This window comes from Bufo bufo, chromosome 6, assembly GCF_905171765.1.
Source record: "Bufo bufo chromosome 6, aBufBuf1.1, whole genome shotgun sequence".
In the NCBI taxonomy this organism is placed as follows: Eukaryota; Metazoa; Chordata; class Amphibia; order Anura; family Bufonidae; genus Bufo; species Bufo bufo.
This window is the reverse complement of record NC_053394.1, coordinates 182066298-182084155: the sequence shown is the minus strand read 5'-3', so window position 1 is coordinate 182084155 and position 17858 is coordinate 182066298.

The window sequence follows — 17858 nt, the reverse complement described above, 5'->3', positions numbered from 1 at the left end:
CGCAGGAGCTGTGGACGGGCCTTGAACAACAGACCGATGAGTGGTTGGTGCCAGTGAGCCTCAAGCCTGGCCTGGTGGTGTGCGATAATGGGCAAAATCTCGTAGCAGCTCTGGGACTAGCCGGTTTGACGCACATCCCTTGCCTGGCGCATGTGCTGAATTTGGTGGTGCAGAGATTCCTTAAAAATTACCCCGATGTGTCAGAGCTGCTGCATAAAGTGCGAGCCGTCTGTGCGCGCTTTCAGCGTTCTCACCCTGTTGCTGCTCACCTGTCAGCGCTGCAGCGTAACTTCGGCCTTCCCGCTCACCGCCTCATATGCGACGTGTCCACAAGGTGGAACTCCACCTTGCACATGCTGGCCAGACTGTGCGAGCAGCAGCAGCACACATGGGTGAGTCGCTCTGCTGAACAGCACCACTTCACCACCAATGACTGGGCCTCCATGCGAGACCTGTGTTCCTTGTTGCACTGTTTTGAGTACTCCACCAACATGGCCAGTGCCGATAACGCCATTCTCAGCATAACTATCCCACTTCTATGCCTCCTTGAAAAAACGCTGCTGGCGATGATGGAAGAGGATGTGGCACAGCATGAGGAGGAGGAAGAGGGATCATTTCATAGGGTTTCCAGCCAGTCATTCACAAGTGGCTCAGAGGGTGGGTTCCTGCACCCACAAACGCCAGGTACACAATTGTCCAGCCAGGGCACAGTTCTGGAGGATGAGGAGGTGGAGGATGAGGAGGAGGAGATGGAGGAGGAGGAACCATGTTCACAGCAGGGTGGCACCTAGACCAGCTCATGGCCATCACTGGTGCGTGGCTGGGGGGATACAGAGTACACAGATGATACACCTCCCACAGAGGACAGCTTTTCGTGATTACATGCTGCAGTGTCTCCGCAACGACCGCCGAGTTGCCCACATTCTAACTTGTGCTGATTACTGGATGGCCACGCTGCTGGATCCCTGTTACAAGGACAACGTACCGTCCTTAATTCCCTCACTGGAGCGTGATCGTAAGATGCGCGAGTACAAGCGCACGCTGGTAGACGCGCTGCTGGTGGCATTCCCACCTGACAGCGGGGGCACAGTGGAAGCACAAGGCGAAGGAAGAGGTCTCCATTGCAGCTGGTGCACCGCCAGCACCTCAGAAGGCAGGGTTAGCATGGCCGAAATGTGGAAAAGCTTTGTCAGCACGCTACAACAACCAGCACCACCAGCTGATATGGAACGTCTTAGCAGGAGGCAGCATTTCACCAACATGGTGGAGCAGTATGTGTGCACACGCCTACACGTACTGAATGACGGGTCTGCCCCTTTCAACTTCTGGGTCTCCAAATTGGGCACATGACCTGAGCTTTCCCTTTACGCCTTGGAGGTGCTGGCCTGCCCTGCAGCTAGTGTATTATCTGAACGTGTGTTTAGCATGGCAGGGGGCGTCATCACAGACAAGCGCAGCCGCCTGTCCACAGCCAATGTGGACAAGCTCACATTCATTAAAATGAACCAGGCATGGATCCCACAAGACTTGTCCGTACCTTGTGCAGAATAGACATGTATACCTGCCTTAACCAGCCATTGTTATACTGCAGTGCAATTGCTCATTCTTGTATTTTGGATATTTCACACTCTTTTGGAGTGTACCCTAATTAAAAAAAATATCTAATTAAAACCAAAAACCAGTGTTGGCTACCTCGTCCTCCTCCACCGCCGCTTCCACCTACACCGCTACGTCCACCGCCTCCTCAAACTCCTACTCCATATGGAACTCCACCTCATAAATCAAATTTTTATTTTTTTATTTGTATGTATTTTATTTTATGTCATTTCACTACTTTGTCTGTTACATTTTCGGGTGAAATTCATCAATTTTTGGGTGTGATGTACCACTGCTATACCTATTAGACCGGCAAAAAAAAATATATAAAAATTGTCAGTTACATTTTCTGGTGAAATTCACAAATTTTTTGGGGTGTGATGTACCTAGTAGACAGGTAAAAAAAATTGTCAGTTACATTCTCTGGTGAAATTCACCAATTTTTGGAAGTGAAAGAGGACCTTTCACTAGATTAAAAACTCTAAACTAAGTATACAGACATTGAGTTTTTTTTTTCTCTCAGGCTATGAGCTGAGCGCTGCGATTGGCCAGCGCTACATCATGGAAGAAAGAGACGCCGGCAGGTTCCCCAGGGCGGAGCCTAACATGTGAAGATACCGGAGGCTATACCGGGAGAACGGAGCATCGCCCAGGGATAATAGTAAGTGCAGGGAGATCCCTGGGTGCCGCTCTCCATGTCTGTATACTTAGTTTAGATTTTTTTATCTAGTGAAAGGTCCTCTTGAAGTACCACTGCTATACCTAGTAGACATGTAAAAAAATAATAAAAAATTGTGAGTTACATTTTCTGGTGAAATTCACCAATTTTTGGGGGGTGAAGTACCACTGCTATATTTAGTAGATAGGTTAAAAAAATTGTCAGTTACATTCTCTGGTGAAATTCACCAATCTTTGGAAGTGAAGTACCACTGCTATGGCTAGTAGACAGGTAAAAAAAAAAAAAAAAATATTAAATTGTTAGTTACATTCTCTGGTGAAATTCATCAATTTTTAGGTGTGAAGTACCACTGCTATACCTAGTAGACATGTAAAAAAATAATAAAAAATTGTGAGTTACATTTTCTGGTGAAATTCACCAATTTTTTGGGGTGTGATGTACCTAGTAGACAGGTAAAAAAAATTGTCAGTTACATTCTCTGGTGAAATTCACCAATCTTTGGAAGTGAAGTACCACTGCTATGGCTAGTAGACAGGTAAAAAAAATAAAAAAATTTAAATTGTTAGTTACATTCTCTGGTGAAATTCACCAATTTGTGGGTGTGATGTACCACTGCTATACCTATTAGACCGGTAAAAAAAATATAAAAAAATTGTCAGTTACATTCTCTGGTGAAATTCACTAATTTTTGGGTGTGAAGTACCACTGCTATACCTAGTAGACAGGTTAAAAAAAAAAATTGTCAGTTACATTTTCTGGGGAAATTCACCAATTTTTGGGTGTGATGTACCACTGCTATACTTATGTTTATGCTTATTCTTTGTAACCATAGGCACTAGCTGTCTAAAATCTCAAACGCTGCCCCAAGACATGTTTCGCCAGCTAACCTGTCATCCTCAGGGGTTTTGGGCACTCTGTTGTTGTTGGTTATGTCCTGTAGTGGAGCCTTGTAATACAGGATGCACAAGCTCACAGCAATTTTACTTCCCTACAATAACCACTCCTCTGTGTGCGGTGGCAGTTACATGTCAGTTTTGGAGGGATTTACATGTCCTAAAGCGTAATGGGACAGCAGTCACATGATGAACCAGGAAATAGGATTTAAGTATGGAGGGATAAGAGAAAACATTAAAAAAAAAATGTGAAAAGTAATCCAAGGAGGAATGGGAGGTACAGTCCTTGATGAAAGTAAACTGTAAAAGTGAAGTAGTTTATGGCACAACTCCTTTAAGGCTACTTTCACACTTGCGTTAGGAGCGGATCCGTCTGGTGTCTGCACAGACGGATCCGCTCCTATAATGCAAACGCTTGCATCCGTTTAGAACGGATCCGTTTGCATAACCATGAACAAAAAAAAAAAATCTTTTTTTTTTTTTTTGTTCATGATAATGCAAACGGATCCGTTTTGACTTTACATTGAAAGTCAATGGGGGACGGATCGGTTTGAAAATTGAGCCATACTGTGTCATCTTCAAACGGATCCGTCCCCATTGACTTACATTGTAAGTCTGGACAGATCCGTTTGCCTCCGCACGGCCAGGCGGACAACCGAACGCTGCAAGCTGCGTTCAGGGGTCCGCCTGCTGAGCGGAGGACAAACGGTGCCAAACTGATGCATTCTGAGCGGATCCGCATCCACTCAGAATGCATTAGGGTTGGACGGATCCGTTCGGGGCCGCTTGTGAGAGCCTTCAAACGGAACTCACAAGCGGAGCCCCGAACGCAGGTGTGAAAGTAGCCTAAGACAAAAGCCTGATAGGAATCCAGCTTTAAAACCATATTTTTGGTCTTTCTAGTTCCGATGATTTTATGAGATGTACATGTAAATTTAAGCATAGGTGTTAATTTTTTTGGTAACTTTCTTCTTGGGTCATGCTTTTACCCACTAATATCAACTTTTATGGACCTTTTATTAAAAGTTATATTATATGCAACATTGCATCAAGGTGTCTGTATAAACTGCTGAGTTGCATTTTGACAATGTGTCGGGTGTCTACTTACACAAAAATATATGCTTATGGGGTTAGTACGATTTTTTTATTTTTTTTTTGTAATTTAGGTTTTATTTGTATATGTGAAAACTGCAAAAAAAATTCCTGGCTACCAAAGGTGCACAATGTCAAAACACCCCTGGCTGAAAAAAGTTTTTAATTAAGTTTTAATCAGTATAAAATAAACATTTACAGACCAAAATAGAAAATAATCACAAAAAATGTTTTGTGCACCTTGCTTAAAGTGGTTGTCCGGGCTATCCTCAGATTGGCAAGGGTCCGACACCTGGCAGCCCCCCCCCCCCCCCCCCCCCCGGGCCGATCATCCCCCTTCTCTCTTCCTGTCCGCTACTGCTCTCAGGAAGAGAGAACGTAGATTGCAAGTGCGCAATGCATGCGCCGTCTCCTCATAAAGCTGATAGTTCGGGGTTGCCGGGTGTCGGACCCCCACTGATCTGATATTGATGACCTATCCTGAGGATTGAGAGCAGAAGATGACACAGTATTGTCTCATAAAACCTTTGTCAGTGGACTCTCAGACTACACAGAGGGATATGGATTTCAAAATGCTAACCAAACATCTTTTCCCCCACAGATCCCACAGATGCTATAAAAGGATCTGAAGCGTCTTCCACTCCTATTTCTTCACCAGATGATTTCAGTAATGACCATAATAGTATTAAAAATTTCCAGACACCAAAATGTACATCATTAGATAAACTGAAGATAAATAACTGTCTGGAGAAGGTTTCAGAGAGACCAGTATTATATGGACCAGAAAATCTCTGTAATCCGTTCATGCATATATCTGCAGACCACATCCCACACTTCCAATCTCTTCATGTTAAGGAGGAACCAGTCACATTAAATGAAGAAAATTTAACAGACTCAAGCGATCATACTCAAGATCTGTCTATATGTATTAAGGAAGAACCATGGAATGAAGGAAATTATACAGACATGTATACACCCACAGATCATGTACAACAATATTCATCAGCTCATATAGAATTATTTGTCTCCTATGAAGAAAAACCCTTTATGAGCAATGGCACTGATCTAGCCAATAGTCCTACTGAATACGTGGCCTCTTCTGCTTCCACAGACATAAATAATGAACAGCAATGTAGGATAGCTGAAAAGCCATATTCCTGTGTTGAGTGTGGGAAATGTTTTAAACTAAAGTCTTACCTTATTGCACACCAGAGGCGACACACAGGAGAGAAGCCATATTCATGCCTTGAATGTGGTAAATGTTTTAGCAGGATGTCAAATCTCGCAAACCACAAGAAAGTTCACACAGGAGAAAAGCCGTTTGCTTGTTCAGAATGTGGAAAAAGTTTTGCTAGGAACTCAAATCTTGTTGTCCATCAAAGGGTCCATACAGGAGAAAAACCGTATCCTTGTATGGAATGTGGGAAATGTTTCTTTAGTAATTCATATCTTGTTGTTCATCAGAGAATCCACACTGGAGAGAGGCCATATTCTTGTTCTGAATGCTTGAAATGTTTTATCAGTAGCTCGGAACTGTTGAAGCATAGGAAAAATCACATGAGAAATGAGATTCTAAAAGATTCTGAGTATTTGCTCTGATTTGTAGAACAGCCATTTGAAAATGTAAGGACCCCCCACATAAAGTTTTTTTTTAAATATGTATATACATAACCATATACAATATGTATATACATAACCAAAAAATCTTAACAAATTGACTTTTCAATAATGTAATACAGAATTATGTGGAATAGAATATTTGGCTCTAATATTTGGTATTGCCTTCCCTGGCAAAAACAACCCCCACCATGTGTTTCTTATACCTGTCTACCAGTCTCTAACATGGGCTGGTAGAATTTTTTCCTGCTCTTCGATGGAGAATTTTTGCAACTAATCAGTGTTTGGTTTCTTGCATGCATAACCCATTTAAAATCCCCTACAGCATATTGACTACTTTTAATTGTGCATCAGTTTTGTGACAGTCTCATATTATCCTCAAGCACACCCTCTGAGAAAATGGTGGATTCTATGATGGTAAGTTGTCCAGACCTAATGTAGTAAAGCAGCCCCAACCATAAGATTTCTACCACTATGTGTTATGGTTGGTATCAAGTCATTTTGGTTAAACTCTGTTATTTTTGGTTTTGGTTTTTGCCACAGATGTTTTCTGGTACTGTGGCAAAATACATTATTTTGCCCCAAATACATTTTTTGACTAAGGCTACTTTCACACCTGCGTTCAGGTGTCCGCTCGTGAGCTCCGTTTGAAGGGGCTCACGAGCGGTCCTGAACGCAGCCGTCCGGCCCCAATGCATTCTCAGTGGAGGCGGATCCACTGAGAATGCATCCGCCTGCCAGTGTTCAGCCTCCGCTCCGCTGAGTGAGCGGACACCTGAACGCTGCTTGCAGCGTTCGGGTGTCCGCCTGGCCGTGCGCAGGCGAGCGGATCCGTCCAGACTTATAATGGAAGTAAATGGGGACGGATCCGCTTGAAGATGACACCATATGGCTCAATCTTCAAGCGGATCCGTTCCCCATTGACTTTCAATGTAAAGTCTGAACGGATCCGCTCAGGCTACTTTCAGACTTAGAAAATTTTCTAAGTTATAATGCAGACGGATCCGTTCTGAACGGATGCAAACGTCTGCATTATCGGAGCGGATCCGTCTGATGAAACATCAGACGGATCCGCTCCGAACGCTAGTGTGAAAGTAGCCTTAATTGTTCAAACCATGTCGTCCTACAGCTTTGAAAATTTTGGTTGACTTGGTGTTCTTTCTGGACAACCCAGGTTTACCCCTGGTACACGGGTGGCTAGAGCTATAATGCATTTCTTCTTTCATCATCTAGCATTCTGCTCTTGACAGTTTAAAAAATCTCTATTTGTGGATGAAATACTGGACAGTAGAATTATTGGTGTCCAGTTGTTAGTTGAACTTTTGAAATTCCTTTTCTCCGCTTATAAGCATACATAACCTTTCTGGAGGCCTTAGAAGTCTCTTTGGCTTGTGATAATACCCATTTAAACAACAAATAACAAAAGCTACTAGTAGCAGAACAGGTGGAGCATATAAAATCCAGTAGTATTATATGCTGTGTGGCCATAAACCATTAAGGAACGGTTCCTGGTGACAACGTGCTGCATGTATGGGCGCCCCTAGGCAGGGTTCACATGTTTTGCATGCACTGCGTCTGAGATTTGCTGGAGATGTGGTTGAAGGTTGTGCCAACATAGAGATCGGAGCAGTTTACAAATGACTGCATCTGAAAGCACTTTTATTTTTTTAATGACCCTGTACATGTGATTTGAGCCTTAAAGGGGTTCATAATAATGAAAATACTGAAAAAAACATGTTATTATAAATAAAGTCTTAAATGCTTTTAATTATTTATAATGGCTCCTGCAGTGTCACGAGAAGGACGGATTTTATGATCATGTAAGAGCCATTATAAATAATTAAAGGGATTTAAGAGTTTCTTAATAATAACATGATTTTTTTCAGAATTTTCATTTTTATCTTTTCCAGAGAACCCCTTTAATGTTTGACTTTTAACAAAGACAAGTTCCTTCAAGATCCTCTCCTGTGATATTATTATTTATTATTGGGGGTTATTTATCAAACTGGTGTAAAGTAGAAATGGCTTAGTTGCCCATAGCAACCAATAATATTTCACCTTTCATTTTGGACAGCTCCTTTGGAAAATGAAAGGAGGAATCTGGTTGCTGTGGGCAACTAAGCCAGTTCTACTTTACACCAGTTTGATAAATGACCCCCATTGTCTTCAGTAACATCAGTCCCTGTCAACACTGGGGCTTACATTCTAATTTCTAAATTTAAGGGAATCTGTCACCTCTGTGACATAGTAACATAGTTTGTTAGGCCGTAAAAAGATATCTGTCGATCCAGTTCAACCTGTTATCTTGCAGGTCGATCCAGAGGAATGCAAAAGAGAATAGGGGCCGATACTGACCCCTGAGGTACTCCACTAGTGACAGTGACCCAATCTGAGTGTGTACCGTTAATAACCATCCTCTGTTTTCTATCATTGAGCCAGTTACTTACCCACTTACAGACGTTTTCTCCCAGTCCGAGCATTCTCATTTTATATACTAACCTTTTATGTGGCACAGTATAAAATGTTTTGGAGAAGTCAAGATATATGACATCTATTGACTTTCGTTTCCAGATCCTGCTGCACTTCTTCCTGGGTCAGACAGGCCACTTTTAATGGGAGTTTACTTTTACAGTCTGCATTTCAGCTGATAGTTTATTTTCCTTAGTGAATACAGTGGAGAAAAAAATATTTAATAGCTTTGCTTTCTCCATATCGCTCTCTGCAACTTATCCTTCATCACTCTGTAAAGGGCCAACACTTTCAGGTTTAAACTTTTTAATATTAATATAATTGAAGAACATTTTAGGGTTAGTTTTACTCTCTCTGGAAATTAATCTCTCAGTCTCCAGCTTGGCTGCTTTTGTTTGTCTTTTACATATTATATTTTTTCCTTGAATTTTTTCATTGCTTCCCGTTTTAGTGATTTAAATGCTTTCTTTTTGTCATTTATTGCTTCATTTACATTTCTATTTATCCCCATTGTTTTTTTTTATTGTTCCTTACCCTTTTATTCCGATAAGGTATGTACCTCTCATTAGTTAATGTTTAGGATGCTTTTAAAAATATCCCTTTTTGTGGTTGCATTTTTATTTTTGCAAACTTTGTCCCAGTTAGTGAGGCTAATGGTCTCTCTTAGCTGGTCTAATTTAGCTTTTTTGAAGTTTGGTATTTTTGTGCCTCCCTGAAGAAAAACTCTTTTGAATGACAATTGGAAGGTTATTATTTTATGGTCACTATTTTCCAGGTGTCCTCCCACCTGCACATCTGTTGTTCTGTCAGATCTAGTCCAATATGGCTGTCTCTCTAGTCGGGTCCTGAACCAGTTGGGCAAGGTAATTGTATTTGGTTATTGCCAAGAAACAGTTTCCTTTACTAGATCTACACATTTCAGTTTCTCAGTTTATATCTGGGAAATTGTAAATCCCCCATAATAACGATCTCATTATGATTTGCCGTATCATATATCTCGTTTAGTAGTAGATTTTCGGTGGACTCTGGTATATTAGGTGGCTTATAACAAACTCTTATCAGTATTTTATTATTGTTTTTGCCTCCATGTATTACTACCCACAGTGACTCCACATGTTCATGTTCATGTCCCTCACTTATATTTTCTATCTATCTCGTGTGGGCTTCAGACAGGACTTTACATAAAGGCAGACCCCTGCCCCTCTCTGGCATTAGTGTACATACAATAAGAAGTTTTTGTATATTTTTTACCGTACACCTTTCCTTATGAACTATTCTAGTCCCTCCCTCCATTCCTCCCCCAGTCTCATTACCTTGCCCCAGGTCTCTATCTGCACTATGTTCCCCTCCTATAATGTACACTGACCAAAAATATAAACGCAACACTTTCGGTTTTGCTCCCATTTTTCACAAGCTGAACTCAAACATCTGAAACATTTTCTACATACACAAAAGACCCATTGCTCTCAAATATTGTTCACAAATCTGTCTAAATCTGTGTTAGTGAGCACTTCTCATTTGCCGAGATAATCCATCCCACCTCACAGGTATGGCATATCAAAGTGCTGATTAGACAGCATGAATATTGCACAGGTGTGCCTTAGACTGCCCACAATAAAGGCCACTCTGAAGTGTGCACAGTTTTGCCTTATTGGGGGGGGGAGGTCAGAAAACCAGTCAGTATCTGGTGTGGCCACTATTTGCCTCACGCAGTGCAACACATCTCCGTCGCATAGAGTTGATCAGGTTGTTGATTGTGGCCTGTGGAATGTTGTTTCCACTCTTCTTCAATAGTTGTGCGAAGTTGCAGAATATTGTCAGGAACTGGAACACGCTGTTGTATACGCCAATCCAGAGCATCCCAAACATGCTCAATGGGTGACATGTCTGGTGAGTATGCTGTCCATGCAAGAACTGGGATGTTTTCAGCTTCCAGGAATTGTGTACAGATCCTTGCAATATGGGGCCGTGCATTATCATGCTGCAACATGAGGTGATGATCGTGGATGAATGGCACAACATTGGGCCTCAGGGTCTCTTCACAGTATCTCTGTGCTTTCAAAATCCCATCAATAAAATGCACCTGTGTTCGTTGTTCATAACGTATGCCTGCCCTTACCATAACCCTACCGCCACCATGGGCCACTTGATCCACAATGTTGACGTCAGCAAACCGCTCACCCACACGACGCCACACACGCTTTCTGCCTTCTGCCCTAAACAGTGAAAACCGGGACTTATCCGTGAACAGAACGCCTCTCCAACGTGCCAGATGCCATCGAATGTGAGCATTTGCCCACTCAGGTCAGTTACGACGACGAACTGCAGTCAGGTCCAGTTTGTGCAGAAATTCTGTGGTTATGCAAATCAATTGTTGCTGCAGCTGTCCAGGTGGCTGGTCTTAGATGATCATGGAGGTGAACATGCTGGGTATGGAGGTCCTGGGCTGGTGTGGTTACACGTGGTCTGCAGTTGTGAGGCCGGTTGGATGTACTGCCAAATTCTCTGAAACGCCTTTGGAGGCGGCTTATGGTAGAGAAATTAACATTGATTGCACGGGCAACAGCTCTGGTAGACATTCCTGCAGTCAGCATGCCAATTGCACGTTCCCTCAAACGTTGCGACATCTGTGGCATTGTGCTGTGTGATCAAACTGCACATTTCAGAGTGGTCTTTTATTGTGGGCAGTCTAAGGCACACCTGTGCAATATTCATGCTGTCTAATCAGCATCTTGATATGCCACTCCTGTGAGGTGGAATGGATTATCTCGGCAAAGGAGAAGTGCTCACTAACACAGATTTAGACAGATTTGTGAACAATATTTGAGAGTAATGGGTTTTTTGTGTAGAAAATGTTTCAGATCTTTGAGTTCAGCTCATGCAAAATGGGAGCAAAACCGAAAGTGTTGCTTTTATATTTTTGGTCAGTGTAATTACACCCCCTCCCCCCCCCCCCCCCCCCCCCCAGTCCCTAGTTTAAACACTTTTCCAATCTTCTGGCCATCGTCTCACCCAAAACAGCTGCACCTTCCTTATTGATGTGTAGCCCATTCTGTAGCCGACAGAGAAGTGGGCCCAGTTCTCCAGGAACCCAAACCCCTCTTTCCTACACTAGTTCTTGAGCCATTTGTTAACCTACTGTACCTAATCTCTCGCTGCCCTTCTTGTGTGGCTTGTGGTACAGGTAGTATTTTGGAAAACTCTACCTTTTGAGGTCTTTGCCCTGAGCTTGCAAATAAATCCCTAAAATCATTTTTTAAGGACTCTCCACCTACCTCTAACTTTGTCATTGGTTCCAGTGTGGACTATGACCACTGGGTCTTCACTAGCTCCTTCCAGTTATCTATCAACCTGATCCGTGATATGTCGAACTGAAGCGCCAGGAAGACAACACACTGTTTGACAATCCTGGTATTCATGACAGATCACCCAATCTGTACCCCTAATGATAAAGTCTCCCACTACCAGCACCTGTCTGGCCTGCCCTGTTCTCCTGTCCCCTGTTCTCCCCTAGGGGGAGGGGTCTGCCTTTATGTAAAGTCCTGTCTAAAGCCCACAGTCTGAGAAGTGAGGGACATGAACATGTGGAGTCACTGTGGGTAGAAACACATGGAGTTTATTGTAAACCACCTAATATACCAGAGTCCATAGAAAATCTACTACTAAACGAGATAGACAAGGCGGCAAATCATAATGAGGTTGTTATTATGGGGGACTTCAACTACCCAGATATAGACTGGGAAACTGAGAGCTGTACATCTCATAAAGGAAACAGGTTCTTGGCAATAACCAAAGACAATTACCTTTCCCAACTGGTTTAGGACCCGACTAGAGGGACGGCCATACTGGACTTAGTATTAACCAATAGACCTGACAGAACAACAGATGTGCAGGTTGGGGGACACCTGGGAAATAGTGACCATAAAGTAATAACCTTCCAATTATCCTTCAAACGATCATTTCTACAGGGAGGAACAAAAATACCAAACTTCAAAAAAATCTAACTTTGGCCAACTAAGAGAGACCATAGGCCTAACTAACTGGGACAAAGTCCTCAAAAATAAAAATACAGCCGCAAAATGGGATATTTTTAAAAGCATCCTAAAATCTAATTGTGAGAGGTACATACCTTATAGGAATAAAAGGTTAAGGAACAAGAAGAAACCAATGTGGATAAATAGAACTGTAAAGAAGGCAATAAATGACAAAAAGAAAGCATTTAAATCATTAAAACAGGAGGGTTGTGAGCAAGCACTGAAAAACTATAAGGAAAAAAATAGAATATTTAAAAAATAAATAAAAGCCGCCAAACTAGAGACCGAGAGATTAATTGCAAAAGAGAGCAAAACTAACCCTAAAATGTTCTTCAATTATATAAATGGTAAAAAGTATAAATCTGAAGGTGTCTGCCCTCTACAGAGTAATGAGGGGGGAGTTGCAGAGAGCGACGAGGAGAAAGCAAAGCTATAAAATATTTTTTTATCCACTGTATTCACTGAGGAAAATAAACTGTCAGACGAAATGCAGAATGTAAAAGTAAATTCCCCATTAAAAGGGCCCTGTCTGACCCAGGAAGAAGTACAACAGCGACTTAAAAAGATTAAAATAGACAAATCAGACCCTGGAAACTATAGGCCGGTAAGTTTCACATCTGTTGTTGGTAAACTGTTTGAAGGTTTTCTAAGAGATGCTATCTTGGAGGATCTCAATGAAAACAAGCAAATAACATCATATCAGCATGGCTTCATGAGGGATCGGTCATGTCAAACTAATTTAATCAGTTTCTATGAGGAGGTTAGTTGTAGACTTGACAGCAGCGAATCAATGGATGTCGTATATCTGGACTTCTCCAAAGCATTTGACACTGTACCACATAAAAGGTTAGTATATAAAATGAGAATGCCCGGACTGGGAGAAAATGTCTGTATGTGGGTAAGTAACTGGCTCAATGATAGAAAACAGAGGGTGGTTATTAATGGTACACACTCAGATTGGGTCACTGTCACGAGCACAGTACCTCAGGGGTCAGTATTGGGCCCTATTCTCTTCAATATATTTATTAATGATCTTGTACAGTAGGTGAACCCGATTTTGTGTCAATCTCGCTCTCTTTCTCGGCGAGATTGAGCACCTACGAGCCCCATCGCGGGAGCCGAGCTGGCTTGCCGCGATGGAGACAGAGCCGTCATAGAAGCGACGGGAGATCCGACTTGGATTCCCGCCAATTCTACACGTGTGCGGCGTTTGTTATGAATCCTGAGGGGGAAGTCCCCGCCGGATTTTAAATAAAAATCCGGCCTGGGTCCCCCCCTCAGGAGCATACCGGGCCCTTAGGTCTGTTATGGGTTGTAAGGAGAGCCCCCCCTACAATCCATACCAGACCCGTATCCAAAGCACGCTACCCGGCCAGCCAGGAAGGGAGTGGGGACGAGCGAGCGCCCCCCCCCCCCCCCCCCTCCTGAGCCGTACCAGGCTGCATGCCCTCAACATGGGGGGGTTGGGTGCTCTGGGGCAGGGGGCGCACTGCGGCCCCCCCACCTCAGAGCACCCTGTCCCCATGTTGATGAGGACAGGGCCCCTTCCCGACAACCCTGGCCGTTGGTTGTCGGGGTATGCGGGCGGGAGGCTTATCGGAATCTGGGAGCCCCCTTTAATAAGGGGGCCCCCAGATACCGGCCCCCCACCCTAAGTGAATGAGTATGGGGTACATCGTACCCCTACCCATTCACCTGCAAGAAAAGTGGTAAAAACACAAATAAACCACACAGTGTATTAAAATATTTTATTTTTCTGCTCCGGAGGCCGCCCCCTGTCTTCTTTATTAGCTCTTTTACCAGGGGGGGGCTCTTCTTCTTCCGCTATCCCGACGGGTCTTCTCCGCTATCCGGGGGGTCTTCTCAACTCTCCGGGGTTCTCCTTCTGTCTTCTCCGCTATCCGGGGGGTCTTCTCAACTCTCCGGGGTTCTCCTTCTGTCTTCTCCGCTATCCGGGGGGGTCTTCTCAACTCTCCGGGGTTCTCCTTCTGTCTTCTCCTTCTGTCTTGTTGACTCGGCGCACCCCGGTTCTTCGTCTCGCGAGACTCGGCGCACCCCGGTTCTTCGTCTCGCGAGACGTCTCGCGAGACGAAGAACCGGGGTGCGCCGAGTCAACAAGACAGAAGGAGAAGACAGAAGGAGAACCCCGTAGAGTTGAGAAGACCCCCCCGGATAGCGGAGAAGACAGAAGGAGAACCCCGGAGAGTTGAGAAGACCCCCCCGGATAGCAGAGAAGACAGAAGGAGAACCCCGGAGAGTTGAGAAGACCCCCCGGATAGCGGAGAAGACCCGTCGGGATAGCGGAAGAAGAAGAGCCCCCCCTGGTAAAAGAGCTAATAAAGAAGACAGGGGGCGGCCTCCGGAGCAGAAAAATAAAATATTTTAATACACTGTGTGGTTTATTTGTGTTTTTACCACTTTTCTTGCAGGTGAATGGGTAGGGGTACGATGTACCCCATACTCATTTACTTAGGGTGGGGGGCCGGTATCTGGGGGCCCCCTTATTAAAGGGGGCTCCCAGATTCCGATAAGCCTCCCGCCCGCATACCCCGACAACCAACGGCCAGGGTTGTCGGGAAGGGGCCCTGTCCTCATCAACATGGGGACAGGGTGCTCTGAGGTGGGGGGGCCGCAGTGTGCCCCCTGCCCCAGAGCACCCAACCCCCCCATGTTGAGGGCATGCAGCCTGGTACGGCTCAGGAGGGGGGGGGGGGCGCTCGCTCGTCCCCACTCCCTTCCTGGCTGGCCGGGTAGCGTGCTTTGGATACGGGTCTGGTATGGATTGTAGGGGGACCCCCTACGCCATTTTTTTCGGCGTAGGGGGGGCTCTCCTTACAACCCATAACAGACCTAAGGGCCCGGTATGCTCCTGAGGGGGGGACCCAGGCCGGATTTTTATTTAGAATCCGGCGGGGACTTCCCCCTCAGGATTCATAACAAACGCCGCACACGTGTAGAATTGGCGGGAATCCAAGTCGGATCTCCCGTCGCTTCTATGACGCGCTTGCTGGGATGTGCTGTCACTATTCCAGTGAGTGCGAGATCTCGGCACCATGTTGCCGAGTATCAGCGCGACGCTGTCGTGCTAAAAGCACAATCTCACAAACACCTACTGTAGAAGGCTTGCACAGTAAAATAAAATTTTTTGCAGATGATACTAAACTGTGTAAAGTAGGGCTGCAGCAATAACTCACAGTATAAGAAGATATATATAATGTAGGAGTAAAAAACTGTATGTCACTGAAAAGTTGTCCTACTAAAACTTAACTTTTAGTTATTAGCATTTAAAATAAGTCCCACATAAGTGTATAGATGACTGTATATGTAAGATACAAGGGCTTATGCACATACTGGCACCGGGTATACAAACAGGAATAGAGAGCACGATTTGGACTAGATAGTCCCCACTCACGGTTTGATGATTTTTCTGTTATTGAGATAAATCGTACCACAGCAGGATGTTCGTGTTTGGGGTAGAAATGTCCACAGGAACGGTATAGATGGGTGTTCGCTGCAGATATCACAAAAAAGATGTTGTCAACGGCTCTTCTAATGCAGGACAGATGGGTACCTGGGAAGATAGTATCCCTAGCCGACTAGTGAGGCCCTGCCTACAAGCGGAGAGGTCTCCCGCCTAACTGCGGGAGAATCACCCCCAAGGGAGCGACCCCACTTATCGACGGCTATCCCTATTGTTCTGTCCCTAAAAGTGATTTCTCCCAGTGTCAGTGCAGCCAAAAAGAATAATAGGATGGAGTAATCCCAACGCGTTTCCTCCGATGATAGTGGATGTGTATCACCGGATTCTTCAGGGGATATCAAAAGTAAAGATAGAGATAGATTATTGGCACGATAGCCGTCAGCCCAATAGCTCTTTGTCAATAGTATCCAACTGGGTAATGCAGTCCAGAGTGATATCTGCGACTGCCACCTTTATATACCAAACCTAATCAACATAATAGATTAACATAGGTACCTCATGATCTGTGATGTGCGGCGTGCGTTCCACCGTCGTCCATGCCGCAACCGGAAGTGCGTCATTGGTGTGGGCGCCGACCGTTAGCATTGGCTGCTGGTGGAACGCAAGCCATAACCGGAAGTGCGTCATTGGTTTAGACGCCGACCGCAATCATTGGCTGCTGGTGGAACGCAAGCCGAAGGTGGAACGCATGAGGAACCGGAAGTAGACAGACTGTGCCGAAAAATGTTATTAGTGAGCATTGGAACGCATGTTAATGCGTTCCACAGCGATCCAGTCAGTGGGAATACCAAACAGAGTATAGTTTTGGATATTACAGCACATAATGAAGAGTAAACGCTGCCACTGGATACTGAGGCATTGCTGATATATTTCATAAACATTATTTGAAGTTATGGCACCGAGATGAAAAATCTATAATTGGTCTATCATAGTGGCATATACAAGGAGGGTTTTAATTGTTGGAATAGTGGTATGGGACGCCAAATGGATACATAAGGGAGGACCTGTTATTGTATATATTATAACTAATGATTAAGTCCTACCACCAAATACTAGTACCATTTGTATATAGATAATGAAATATAGACCTATTTCGGTCTGATATTATCATTTGTTTGGTCCGAATTTAATATTATATAATCATGATCACTTGAATAGAATATCACAGGTTTTCAAAAAGATACATATATATGTCCAACAAGGTACAGTAAAAATGATAACAAGGGATCACAGTAGATGATAGCAGCGGATGATAAATAATCATCCAGGGGGGGGGGGAAAGGGGAAGGTAATAGTTTAATTGGATTAGGTAGTATGTCATCATTAGAAACCAGATAAAGACAAACTACCATATATTCAAATTACATTTAGATGAAACAACCAAAAGAGAGAATTTCATTCAGCCCAAGTGGGCTCACCGTTTTTAATCGGTAGGTCCATTCGGACTCTTTTTGTAAAATTCTCTTATTGAGATCGCCTCCTCTTGGCGATGGGCGAATTACCTCAACAACACAGAATTTTAAACACTTGGGATTGCCATCATGGAGGTCATGGATATGCCTAGAGAGGGTGGTATCTCTCTTATGCTTAATGTCTCCTAGATGGTCTCCAATTCTTCTTCTAAATTCCCGCTTAGTTTTACCGACATACTGAAGCTGACACATACATGTACAGAGGTATACCACCCCACTAGTCTTGCAATTTGCAAAATCCCGAATATTATATGTTTTATTGGTGGTATTGCTGGTGAAGTTTTTGGTCTGATGTATATAAGGACAAGCTATACAGGAGCCACACTTAAAGGTCCCCAAGTGTTTTCTATCTAACCAGGTGCCGGGTTTTTTAACTGCTGTATAATGGCTGTGAATGAATCTGTCACCTAGTGATCTACCCCTTCTATACGTAATGGCAGGTTTAGCTGGAAGTATATCACGTATATCTGGGTCTAATAGAAGCATATCCCAGTATTTCTGAAAGATATATCGGACTTCTTTGTT